The 13,544-nt window shown below is 39.0% G+C and overlaps 1 protein-coding gene across 1 annotated transcript in view; it reads right to left on the reverse strand.

The window, feature by feature from the left end:
• The window catches only part of LOC126203468 (protein HIRA), a 242,211-nt gene that overhangs the window by 200,951 nt on the left and 27,716 nt on the right, over positions 1–13,544 (reverse strand). The gene's annotated exons all lie outside the window — the stretch shown is intronic.

The following is a 13,544-nucleotide window of genomic DNA, read 5'->3' on the forward strand; positions in this document are numbered from 1 at the left end:
GTTCTGAGGCATCAAGGGATTACCAATTTAGTACTGGAGGGCAGCGTGGAGGGTAAAAATCATAGAGGGAGACCAAGAGATGAATACACTAAGCAGATTCAGAAGGATGTAGGCTGCAGTAGGTACTGGGAGATGAAGAAGCTTGCACAGGATAGAGTAGCATGGAGAGCTGCATCAAACCAGTCTCAGGACTGAAGACCACCACAACAACAACAACAACAACAACAACAACAACACTTTCACCATGACTAAAAGTTGGGATCAGCTGTGTTAAATTTATTTAGAAATTCTTGAAATAGATTATGCCAGATGTATTGGATCTCAAATGCCTCTCCTCACTCATATTGTGCAGTTTTTCCTTGATCTCTTGGAACTTGTCTTCTGATTGGATTTTAAATAAATTCTCTGCAGCTGACATCAACTTTGAGCCTCTATGAAGTTCCTGAGATTCATGCAAGCTGCAGAGCAGTGTGTGTATAAAATATTTATACTGCTTTCAGACAAGATGATGGGTGCATTTTTCACAATCAGAAGACAAGATCCAAGATATCAAGAAACACTGCAATGTGCTGCTGCTAAGACACTACACCAGCCCAACATAATAAATTATTTTCACAATTAATTATTAATTATTTTCAGAATAACATTTGAAGATGGGCGTATAAGAGCACAAAACCGGTCGTGTTCTAAATAAAAGAACCTTACAACTGTAGCGGTATTTTCAACCTCTGGTATAAAGTTCAGTTGCAGATGTTCCTCCAGCAGGTTTATTTGAAATTAAAAGAAAAAACTCTATGGAGGCAATGTTGGCTGTTTTAGTCACCACAAAGTTCTCGAGATTAATGGGATCTGCAGAGCACTTTATACATGGGAAAAAGGGGTTTTTAAGCAAACTGGTCTCACTAAAGATCAAAACCACACCCAAAGGCCACAAAAACCTAATTCGCACACACCTCGGTCAAACTGATACAAGATAGCTGTGAATAGGGTACAGGTCTATACAGAGTATGATGGTTTGTAGAGTAAACATTTAGATGTAGATTATGTGCTTGCTTTTGGTATAACATCTGCATACCCGCACAATGAAAAATTCATAGTATTTAAAATCTATTCTACATCTCTCTGAAACACCAGAAATCTCAATGATGCATGTTCTGTGCACTCAAATTATACCAATCACAGCAGAGTGTCAAATGGGTAACCATTCACAATGTTCTGGAGTTCTGAGTTTAATACTTTCATGGTTTTATTGAAAGTAACTGAATCAGAAACTCTCCTTGTAGTATGTGATATCTTTCTCCATCCTGTTGATGACGGCAAATCTCAAAGAACTGGAAGCTAAAAAGAGCCATGCCAGTCTGCAACTATACATAAAGTCCCACAACTTGCATGTCAACAACATCCCAGATTTGCTTACCAATACTGTGGTCAATAGTCCCAGACAGCCCTGCCATGCATCTCATGATGGTTCACACAGTACAGATGTAGATATGAATGTTACCCAACATCCCTCAGCACCATTTGAAGTGGTAGTGAGGCATATTGTCTTGCTTAATGTATATATCTCCTGTGGTGCTACAAGTGAGCAAAAGAAGGTACATGATCTCTGTACTTTTAGATACAGTCCACATTTTAGAGACAAGAGGTGAAACAAGTAATTTTAATCTTTTGTTTTGAAAGTGCTTATCTCTCCTCAAAACTGGCTATTTTTGGACTTATTGCACCCAGTTCCAAAAACTCATGAGAGATATGTTACATTTCCAGCTACATCAGATGTTTCCTTTTTTATTGTTTTTTACATATATAATTGTCTGCTTGTGTTTGTATACGTGCGGATGGATATGTTTGTGTGTGCGCGCGCGAGTGTATACCTGTCCTTTTTTCCCCCTAAAGTAAGTCTTTCCGCTCCCGGGATTGGAATGACTCCTTACCCTCTCCCTTAAAACCCACATCCTTTCGTCTTTCCCTCTTTCCTGATGAAGCAACCGTGGGTTGCGAAAGCTTGAATTTTGTGTGTGTGTTTGTGTTTGCTTGTGTCTCTATCAACATACCAACACTTTCGGTTGGTAAGTTACATCATCTTTCTTTTTTTAGATATAATTTCTTAAAAATTGTCATATCTAGAAAGTTCTTACTTTGGCAGCATTGGTGCCTGTTGTCACACAATGGAGTGCTCAACTACCTGTTGCAGTGAGTCAGACCACCATATGGAGCAGCTCTTCCTGTGAAAACATCGTGAGTTACAGTCAGGTCACCCACAGATGTCTGAATTAGTTATTTATGAATAGTGAGTACATACACAACAACCAAACCCAACACTGTATAATGCTCCTGATGATAATTTGCACAGTGAAGCTTGTTCAGTCAATAGTTGGCTCTTATTTTAGCTACACCACCTGTAGTAATCTATTAGGCCTGTTGTTTGAATAAGCTGTATTTTTTCACATTTCTTTATTAATTAAACCTGATCACATAAACACGCACAAGTTTCATGAAATTTCCTGAATATGACTTGCTCTAATTAATGGTTTAATTGACATTTTGTTACTATCCTTATACATTCCAATGCCTATTTGCCATAAGAAAAGTCAACAAAAAAGTATGAAATTTTCAACTTTATTCTTAGACTTCGAGGACAGAAGAATTAAACAAATGCAACTAGGCTTTGCCCAACTATTGGTGATTTACAAGAATTTGAAGGAAAAATGCAAATTCTATGAATGGTTGGGTCCCTGTTCCACACACTCTTGAAACAATTGTTACAAGCACGGCCTCTGGAAGGTAGTCAAGAAAGATGACAGAGCCTAATGCTGGGGTGGTATCTTCACACACTGAAAACTAAATTTATTTTCATTCTTAAATGCTACATCCATTTGCTAAAAACATAACAAGAAGCGTATTTAACACCTGTTGCCAGGTTTTTAGCTAAATAGATCTGGCATTAACAATTATTCTAGTTCACCCCAGAATTGTTAAAGTCATTTCAAATAGGGGTTCTGAAGAGGCACACACAGAAAATATGTATGACCTTTCTTCTTTTTTTAACAAAGATGGGGTCCTACTTGCTTTAAAGGCAAGACCTTTATTGTGTTAATACACAAAACAGTTGCTACAATGTAGGAAGAATGCCATTGGCTTAAATATTATCAAATATTCCTGCATTATTTTGCCAATTAATCAGAAGTAATGATCTGAGACAAAACAAAGAAAAATAGACATGGGCTATCACACTTCTTCCAACAAATTTCACTTTCATATTGCCCTATTCATCAAGGATCCACCTATCCACCCTTTGTCATCTATGTGCTTCATAATTTATCATTACCCAACACTCCATGAAAATATCTACCGCAATGCTGTCGACAAGAGATAGTGGTGTTGCTATCACCGTAAGTAACGTGCATTATTTCTTATTGTCTCACTTCTAGGAAGTGATAGAGCTATGGAAACCAGTCTCTAGTACATTTCAACTGGCTTTATTGTTTGCTGACCTCTATATGTAAGTTGTGATGGAGAACATCTGCAGTTAATGGTATGGATGTTAGTATGTCTGAGTTCAGCAACACCAACAAGAGTCACCTCTACAGAAACTGGTTGTTTGCCCCAATTTTTGATATTTACAACATCTTACAGCATTCAGTATACAAGACATAATTTTTATATAACATGTACATTAGGGTAAGATTACTTCCTCTCCAAATATAAAGAGTGCTAAACAGTGGACACCCAAACATAAAAGATGGAAGATTTTTTGGATTCTGGGCAAAGTTCATCGTAAGAGATAACTAATGAACAATTCACACACCAACTGTAGTGTAGAGCTGTTGCTGCATGAACTGTGCAAGCAGCAATCCCAGCTGTGGTGGATATTGGGGAAAAGGGTGGAGCATGAAGTGGAGAAGAAAAAACAAGAAGACTTGAATGCACTGGGAAAGACTGTGTTGGAGTGCGACATGTAGATGAAAGACACGCCAGGATACTGGTGCACAAGGAGGAATGTTGAGAGAAAAAGGGAAAATACAAATATAAGGTATTATGTTTGCGTTCCAGCAGAAATAAAATAATTTTTCTCACAAGACTGCATTTTATTTGGAAAAAACTTTTATACTTACAATTTTCCAACTCCACGGAGAAGAGACTGTGAAGCAGCTACTGAAGTCTATTACATTTTTTTAACAAAGATGTTCCATTACTGAGTGAAACTGCTGGCCTTAGGCTGTAGTTTGGCAGCGGCAGTTCATCTGGTTGGCTATTTCATACTTGGTCACATGTGAATTTAAGGTGAGGTGCCCAACTGGACCATTTTAGGGCAATACAAGCAATTTATGTTTTAAAACAAATGTCCTGCTCTTTTTCAGCACAGTATTTATTTTCCTGATGATGTTCTTGGCATCTCTGACAGCTACATTGGCCCACTTTGTAGTCACTCCACTTCTAATCGCCTAATTTCCGAACATTTTCCTGCTCAAGCATCACGGATTTTGATGAAATTTTGTGTGAATATTTGCACATAACCCCAATGATAACTGGCAAAGTTTAATGTTCGTCAAAGAAACACTGGCAGAGATATAGCCAGTCAACTTGTTTGGCTCCACACACAAGTTTGCACAGACTGTGAATTTTTGACGGCATTTAGCTGTTATATATTGGGTAATATTTTGTTGCAAACAATCAAATTTGGCCATCTTGTACACCTTTTATGCATTCTCTTAAGGATATCAATGAAAATAATATTACGAGCCATATTCAGCCAGAAATTTTAGACAGAATCACCTGAGAAAAATTTCAGAGATTGGCTTCTTATATCTCAGGAACTAAAGTTATGACAAATGTGAAATTTGGCATATAGTAATCTGACAACACAAGGTTCTCATATATAAAGTTTCATTTACTACTACTTTCCAATGCCGAATAAATTACGTGGAAAATTGACCTAAATTTGCAAAAAACTGTGTTCTTTAAAACTCTCCACACTGTGCTGATTAGGAAGACTGTGGCTTTAACCACAAGACAATGTGTATTTGATAATCCAATGTGGGCTAGTGATGCCAGATAATTTGAATCAAAGTTGGGTGCAAAAATTGCAGTACGAATAAAATGTAAACTTTGGATTCTTGTATTTCATAGAGTAAACGCATGCTGGACATGAAACTTAATATGCAATGGTTCAAGTGGCTCATTAGCATAAGGATATGGCAAACAAAATTTCATCCCCTTACTATTTTCCAGTAATCTACAAATTTGGAAAAGAAGGGAGAATGACATTTGTGAAAAGGTGTAAATTGGTGTACTGAGCACTTCTACAAATACCATTTTTAAAGCATGAAGACCAGTCTCATTTGAAACAATATGGTTTAAGATCCCCTCACCCCCCCAAAAACAGTGGGTGTAATTTCCAACATGGGATAACAACGCTACATAAATTGAGGCAAAGTGGACGGAAAAATCGTGATGCGAATAGAGTTTTAACTTTGTCTTCAGGCATGATAAACATGAAACGTTGGACACAACAACTTAGCAACATGAAGTATTTTATAGGATAACCAAATTTCTATAAAATCAGTTCAAATCTGATTTTCATAAAAATTACAAAAATAGATCTCATTCAACATGTTTTTAGAAAGTTAGTTTTCCAGAGGGAAAATCTGCATGCTACTTTACACCATTTTGTAGCTTATTACATCAACAAGGGAACGTTGCAATCTGTTAACTGTTGCACTATTTCAGGTCAATGCAAAATGTTACAGTATCTGTACAGGCGTTTATTCAAAAACTGATCAACTTTTTGTGAACTCAAACAAAAAAAAAAAACATTATTTAAGTGCCATCTCAGCTGCACAATGTAAAAATTATAAGAATTTTGTCAATCTGTGTAGCCACAAAAATGATTTCAACACTGATGCAGAATGGAACTTTTTTGTCACCAGCTACGGAAAATCTGCAGGGAGTGATGGGATTGATAGCACAAGCAACTGGTTATACGCATAAGCCTACAAAGGCCATCAACCAATCGAATACTGAAGACAAAAGGTCTATTCATCTTTTGTGACATATCTGTGTGTGTGTGTGTGTGTGTGTGTGTGTGTGTGTGTTTTACAAAACAAGAAATGTAAGAAAGCAAAAAGTTTGAAGAAATAAGATGGCAAGAAAGCAGCACAGTTGCCAGTATGAGAGATCATCATCAATTCGTATCAGCAAAGTTTCTACTGACATGATAAATTTTCTATTTTGTTGCCAGAGTATCTAGTGCAGCCATGCTCACTCTGAAATGGATAGGAGTTGATACTAAGTCATTATATTGCCTGTAAATATGATACTGAATAGTGGATCGGTAACATTATTGAAAAATTAATGAAACACAATTATACCCTGATAAAATTTATGCATGCTTAAGGCCCAGCTCATTCATTTTATTGGCCATAATGTTTGTTGGGTACCAGATCAAGACCCCATCATGCTCTATTTTCCTTCAATATAATCATCTAACTGACAATATCAATTTCCAGAAAACGAACTGCAGAAAGTGGTTCAAATATTATAAAAAATGTAAACTGAAATGTTGTCAAATTTAAAATCTGCCTATGTTGGATAGTTGTCCTGGTACCACGCGCTGCGGGTTTTGAATCTGCGCCAGATGGCATGAACGTCGAACACCACTAGAGGTCTCTGCACCGTCACACCATAAGCCATGGCAGGGCGGGAAGCGCCTCCTGGCCCATGTATAATGTGAGGACACCACGGTGGAACAGGTGGTCCCAGAGGCCAATAGCGACGTCCCCAATCATGTATTTAAGCGCCTGCCTTTCGCTCAGCCAGTCAGTCAGTCTAACCTTTGTTTGTGTCTATCATCTCCCCTACAGACAGCGTGTTTACGTTAATTTGTTCCATGTACGAGTGGATGTGGTTGTTTGGTGAGGTTTTCTTGTGACTCCGTTGCTTCTTGTGTGTTGTTGTGCATAAGGTCTTGCTCGGTTGTCCTTCGTTGTTCGTTTCTGTCCTTTCCTGTTTGTGTTGTTGTTCATGGGCTGCTCCATGGGTCCCACCGAGCTCTCCTTCACTACAACCCCGCAACCTTTCTGGTCACAGTTACAACAGTCCTACAGAACTGAGATTTGGGGATTAGGTACTTAGGAAATGGCTTTGTAAGCAGACCATTACCATCACAAAGCTTTGATCCTAAATTAAGAAACCAAATTACAGGTGTAGGAAACTGGATGAATAAACCCACCTGTGGCTAGCATTTCGTGACTCCTATGGCAACTGGGTCGCCATGTCAAATTCTTGTACTGGTAAAGACAATGTCACCATGTACCAAAACAATAGAGTGAGATCTTACTTGTCAATTTAAAAATAAAAATCATAGGCAATAAAACACGGACAACATTTTGCTGAAATTTACCCTGTTGCTGTGGCACATTTCCTCAAATCTGTCCATCATTTTCAGATATTGTTAGTGCAGACTGGAAAATTGAATATGATTTTCTGGATTCTTCAAAACATGCTCTTTCCAGCTGTAATTGGTTTGAAATTAATTATGGAACACAAATTTTCTAAATGCAAATTGAGTGTGGTCTACTTTTGTAATTTTTATGAAAATCAAGTGTGGAACGAATTTCTAGAAATTTGGAAAGCAGTACATGAACGATATTTTATACTGGAAAAAACTTTACTTTGCTAAGGTCTTGTGTACAAAGTTTCATCTTTATCATGTCTTTAATCACCAATATACTTTATATAAGATGCAAAAGTTAAAACTTTATTTGCAGCATGATATTTCCAGTTACTTTCCCTGAATTCATGTAGTATTGTTAGCCCATGTTGGAAATTACACCCTTATCTAGTGATGGAAAGGGGGGGGGGGGGCTGGTTGCTGAGGTGGAGGTTGGAAGTAGAGATGGGGGATCCGCTCCTGAACTGTTTTATAGAGTTGAATCTTTGAAAGGAGTGAACAATCAGTGATTCAGAAAAAAAGAACGGTAGCTCCAAACGTTTCACACAGCAGAGAGAGAGAGAGAGAGAGAGAGAGAGAGAGAGAGAGAGAGAGACGGAGCAGGTCGGCGGGGCCTCTGCTGGCCAGAGCACACTGCACGCCACACAACACAGCCGGCGCCGGCCTCTGCCCTGCTTCTGTCTTGGCTGCCTGCATTGTGCAGTGCCCCATTGGATTTTGTGTTTCACATATGCCGTGCCGTCTCTGTGCTTCCTCTGCCGCGTGCAGTGTCTGGCGCACCTTAACTTAGCATCGCACTCCGTCGGCGATCGTTTCAGTCGCATGTCCTGCCCTCTGGGCAGTTGATGCGAGCAACAGGACAGAGAGCCTCCTAGCGGAGAACATAAGAACTACTTGCAACAACCTGCTCGCAAGCGAACGGACGATTTGTCTCGGAGCGGGTGAGTGGTGGCCGTTCACCGCTCCCCCCACGCTCGGAACTCGCCCACTCAACGCTCACCCCACCGTTCTCGACTCTAGCCAGAGCGTTGAGCAAAGCAACTCAGGTGTCACTCTGGTCTCTGCGGTCTTAGCTCACGCAGCAATACAGCTCGCGGCTCGACCAGCTTGACTCAGCGCCTCTGCATCGGAGTTCGTCTATACTGGATATTGTTCTTCGTACTAATACCGATATTTATATTACATAATCATGTTACGTATACATAATTTGTTTTTATTTTATTTTTATTTGTTTAAACTGATCAGATGAGGTTCCTGACGACTCCTCTTACTATAGGATTTTTTATTATGGACACTCGAATTTACACTTTAATTACGAGCAAACCAATAAACGTATCGCAAAATGTGATACACCAATATTTTCCTTGTTTTATTCTGCATAAGGCTATATGCAGCACTTTGGTCTTACAGTCAAATTTATATTTTTTTTCTAATTGTAGTACGGATTTTGCGATTTTGGGCGTCTTCAGTTTAAAACTATATATGGCTTGGGATGTATTTGTACGAGGTTAATGAAATTTTAATACATTATAGCCAAATACATTGTTAATGTAAATCTTAAGTTACAACATTTTCCGATCACCCAAAAAACCACGATAGTGCAAAATAAATCGATAATCAAAAACTTTGTCATATCGTGGAAATTTCAATAAACAATACAAAATTCTTACTCATTATCTGTGTTACTTCAAAATAGGATCAAATAAGATCAAAATACAGGTATAGTACTGGAATAAACCAAGTTTAAAGGGCAATGTGCCTTCCATTTATTTTCTATTGAGAATGAGTGGTGAGTCACGAAAAAGACCTAGTTCATTTCAGGGAGTGAACAGTTCGGATCCGATCTCTGAAAAGAACAGTTTTGCCCATCTCTAGTTGGAAGCTCTTAAAACAATTGTTTCAAATGATGCCAGTTTTAAAGCTTTGATACAAAATAGTATCTGTAAAACAAGTGACCCCACCCCCTCCCCCCAAGAACCATGGACCTTGCCGTTGGTGGGGAGGCTTGCGTGCCTCAGCGATACAGATAGCCGTACCGTACAAGCAACCACAACGTAGGGGTATCTGTTGAGAGGCCAGACAAACGTGTGGTTCCTGAAGAGGGGCAGCAGCCTTTTCAGTAGTTGCAGGGGCAACAGTCTGGATGATTGACTGATCTGGCCTTGTAACACTAACCAAAACGGCCTGGCTGTGCTGGTACTGCGAATGGCTGAAAGCAAGGTAAGACAGAGATTTAGGAACCAGGTTTTAAATTGTAAGACATTTCCAGGGGCAGATGTGGACTCTGACCACAATCTATTGGTTATGAACTGCAGATTAAAACTGAAGATATTGCAAAAAGGTGGGAATTTAAGGAGATGGGACCTGGATAAACTGACTAAACCAGAGGTTGTACAGAGTTTCAGGGAGAGCATAAGGGAACAATTGACAGGACTAAAGGAAAGAAATACAGTAGAAGAAGAATAGGGTAGCTTTGAGAGATGAAGTAGTGAAGGCAGCAGAGGATCAAGTAGGTAAAAAGACAAGGAGTAGTAGAAATCCTTGGGTAACAGAAGAAATATTGAATTTAATTGATGAAAGGAGAAAATACAAAAACGCAGTAACTGAAGCAGGAAATAAGGAATACAAACGTCTCAAAAATGAGATCGACAGGAAGTGCAAAATGGTTAAGCAGGGATGGCTACACGACAAATGTAAGGATGTAGAGGCTTATCTCACTAGGGGTAAGATAGATACTGCCTACAGGAAAATTAAAGAGATCTTTGGAGAAAAGAGAACCACTTGTATAAATATCAATAGCTCAGATGGAAACCCAGCTCTAAGCAAAGAAGGGAAAGCAGAAAGGCGGAAGGAGTATATAGAGGGTCAATACCAGCGTGATGTACTTGAGGACAGTATTATGGAAATGGAAGAGGATGTAGATGAAGATGAAATGGGAGATACGATACTGCGTGAAGAGTTCGACAGAGCACTGAAAGACCTGAGTCGAAACAAGGCCCCGGGAGTAGACAACATTCCATTAGAACTACTGACAGCCTTGCGAGAGCCAGTCCTGACAAAACTCTACCATCTAGTGAGCAAGATGTATGAGACAGGCGAAATACCCTCAGACTTGAAGAAGAATATAGTAATTCCAATCCCAAAGAAAGTAGGTGTTGACAGATGTGAAAATTACCGAACTATCAGTTTAATAAGTCGTCGTCGTCATCATCTTGGACAGTTTCCAGCCACTGGCTGGGTCTGTCGGGAACACAAGCCTCTCCATCGTGTTCTGTCTTTCCACCATTCCCCCTCTTCCACCTTCGTCCAGTTCTCTCCTCTTCTCGTCACACATTCCTTCACTCCCTTCACCCATCTATCTCTTGGTCTTCCTCTGGGCCTCTTCCCCTCCAGTTGCAGATCAAACATCCTCTTTGGAATTCTTCCCTCATCCATTCTCTTCATGTGTCCATACCACTGCAGTCTTGATTTTTCTATCCTGTCCTGTACTGGTTCCTCCTTTAGTCTTTCCCTCACATACACATTTCGCAATCTGTCTCGTCTTGCTACACTCAACCTGCTCCTCTGGAACTTCATTTCACTAGCCTGTATTCTACTTTTATCGCTTTTGTGCATTACCCATGTCTCACTTCCGTATGTCAATATGGGGACAAAGTATGTTCGGTATATAATTCCCTTGGATTTCTGTGGCACCTCCTTGCTCCAAATAAGCCCCCTAATGCATTTGTACAACTGCCCTGCTTTTCTGCACCTTTCATTTATTTCCATTGCGTTTCCTCCCTTACTTTCAATCATGCTTCCCAGGTACTTGAAGTTCTCTACCACTTGTAGTTTTTCCCCTCCACAAGTTATATCCACATTTGGCCTATTCTTCTTCCTTGTTGTGACAATTATTTCACTTTTCTTTGCAGAGAAATGCATTCCATATTGTGCTGCCGTTGCCTCCCATACATCTAACTGCTCTTGCACCTCCTTCTCGCAATTTCCCCATAACATCAGGTCATCGGCAAAAAGCACTGCTTTCATTTTATGATCTCCAATTGCATCTGATACTTGCTGTAGGATTTCATCCATAACAATAATAAACAATAAAGGCGAAAGTGCACTTCCCTGTCGCAGCCCATTTTCCAGCTTTAATAAGTCACGGATGCAAAATACTAACGCAAATTCTTTACAGACGAATGGAAAAAATGGTAGAAGCCGACCTCGAGGAAGATCAGTTTGGATTCTGTAGAAATGTTCGAACACGTGAGGCAATACTGATCTTACGACTTATCTTAGAAGAAAGATTAAGGAAAGGCAAACCTACGTTTCTAGCATTTGTAGACTTAGAGAAAGCTTTTGACAATGTTGACTGGAATACTCTCTTTCAAATTCTAAAGGTGGCAGGGGTAAAATACAGGGAGCGAAAGGCTATTTACAATTTGTACAGAAACCAGATGGCAGTTATAAGAGTTGAGGGGCATGAAAGGGAAGCAGTGGTTTGGAAGGGAGTGAGACAGGGTTGTAGCCTTTCCCCGATGTTATTCAATCAGTATATTGAGCAAGCAGTAAAGGAAACAAAAGGAAAATTCGGAGTAGGTATTAAAATCCATGGAGAAGAAATAAAAACTTTGAGGTTCGCCAATGACATTGTAATTATGTCAGAGACAGCAAAGAACCTGGACGAGCAGTTGAACGGAATGGACAGTCTCTTGAAAGGAGGAAATAAGATGAATATCAACAAAAAGCAAAACGAGGATAATGGAATGTAGTCGAATTAAGTCGGGTGATGCTGAGGGAATTAGATTAGGAAATGAGACACTTAAAGTAGTAAAGGAGTTTTGCTATTTGGGGAGCAAAATAACTGATGACGGTCGAAGTAGAGAGGATATAAAATGTAGACTCGCAATGGCAAGGAAAGCGTTTCTGAAGAAGAGAAATTTCTTAACATTGAGTATAGATTTAAGTGTCAGGAAGTCATTTCTGAAAGTATTTGTATGGAGTGTAGCCATGTATGGAAGTGAAACATGGTCGATAAATAGTTTGGACAAGACAAGAATAGAAGCTTTCAAAATGTGGTGCTACAGAAGAATGCTGAAGATTAGATGGGCAGATCACATAACTAATGAGGAGGTATTGAATAGAATTGGGGACAAGAGGAGTTTGTGGCACAACCTGACTAGAAGAAGGGATCGGTTGGTAGGACATGTTCTGAGGCATCAGGGGATCACCAATTTAGAATTGGAGGGCAGCGTGGAGGATAAAAATCGCAGAGTGAGACCAAGAGATGAATACACTACACAGATACAGAAGGATGTAGGTTGCAGTAGGTACTGGGAGATGAAGAAGCTTGCACAGGATAGAGTAGCATGGAGAGCTGCATCAAACCAGTCTCAGGACTGAAGACCATCACAACAACAACAACAACAACAAAACAAGTGTCAAAAATGCCATATTTACATCTTTTCACAAAAATCATCAGTTTTTTTACAAATTTGTAGATTAATGGATAATAGTAGGTGAATGAATTTTTTTTTATTCCATATGCTTGTGCTACTGAGCTAGTGCACAGTAAGTTTCATATTCACAATGTATTAACTCTAAGAGATATAACAATCCAAAATTTACATTTTTTTCATGTTGCGATTTTTGTGCTCAATTTTGTTTCAAATTAGCCTCTGTTGGCTCATCAATAACATATTTCCTTTTTGTTAAAGCCATAGTCTTTCTAAGAAGTCCAGTTTGGAGAGTTTTACAGAACACAACTTCTTGCAAAATTAGGTCAAAAATACTACATTTTTGAACTTTTTACAAAATCTTTAACTCTGTACTGAATTTATTCAGTATTGGAAAGTAGTATATAAATGAAACTTTATATCTGAGAATCTTGTGTTGTTAGGTTACTACATGTCAAATTTCACATTCATTGTACCTTTAGTCCCTGATATACATGAAGCCAAACTTTGAAATTGTTTTAGGCATCGATATTTACGGAGCCAATTTTTCAGGTAATTTTGTGTAAAATACTGTGGTGAAATATGGCACATAAAATTCTTTACATTAATATTTTTAAGAGAATGCATAGAGTTGTACAAGATGGCCAAATTTCATT

This window comes from Schistocerca nitens, chromosome 9 (assembly GCF_023898315.1).
Source record: "Schistocerca nitens isolate TAMUIC-IGC-003100 chromosome 9, iqSchNite1.1, whole genome shotgun sequence".
In the NCBI taxonomy this organism is placed as follows: Eukaryota; Metazoa; Arthropoda; class Insecta; order Orthoptera; family Acrididae; genus Schistocerca; species Schistocerca nitens.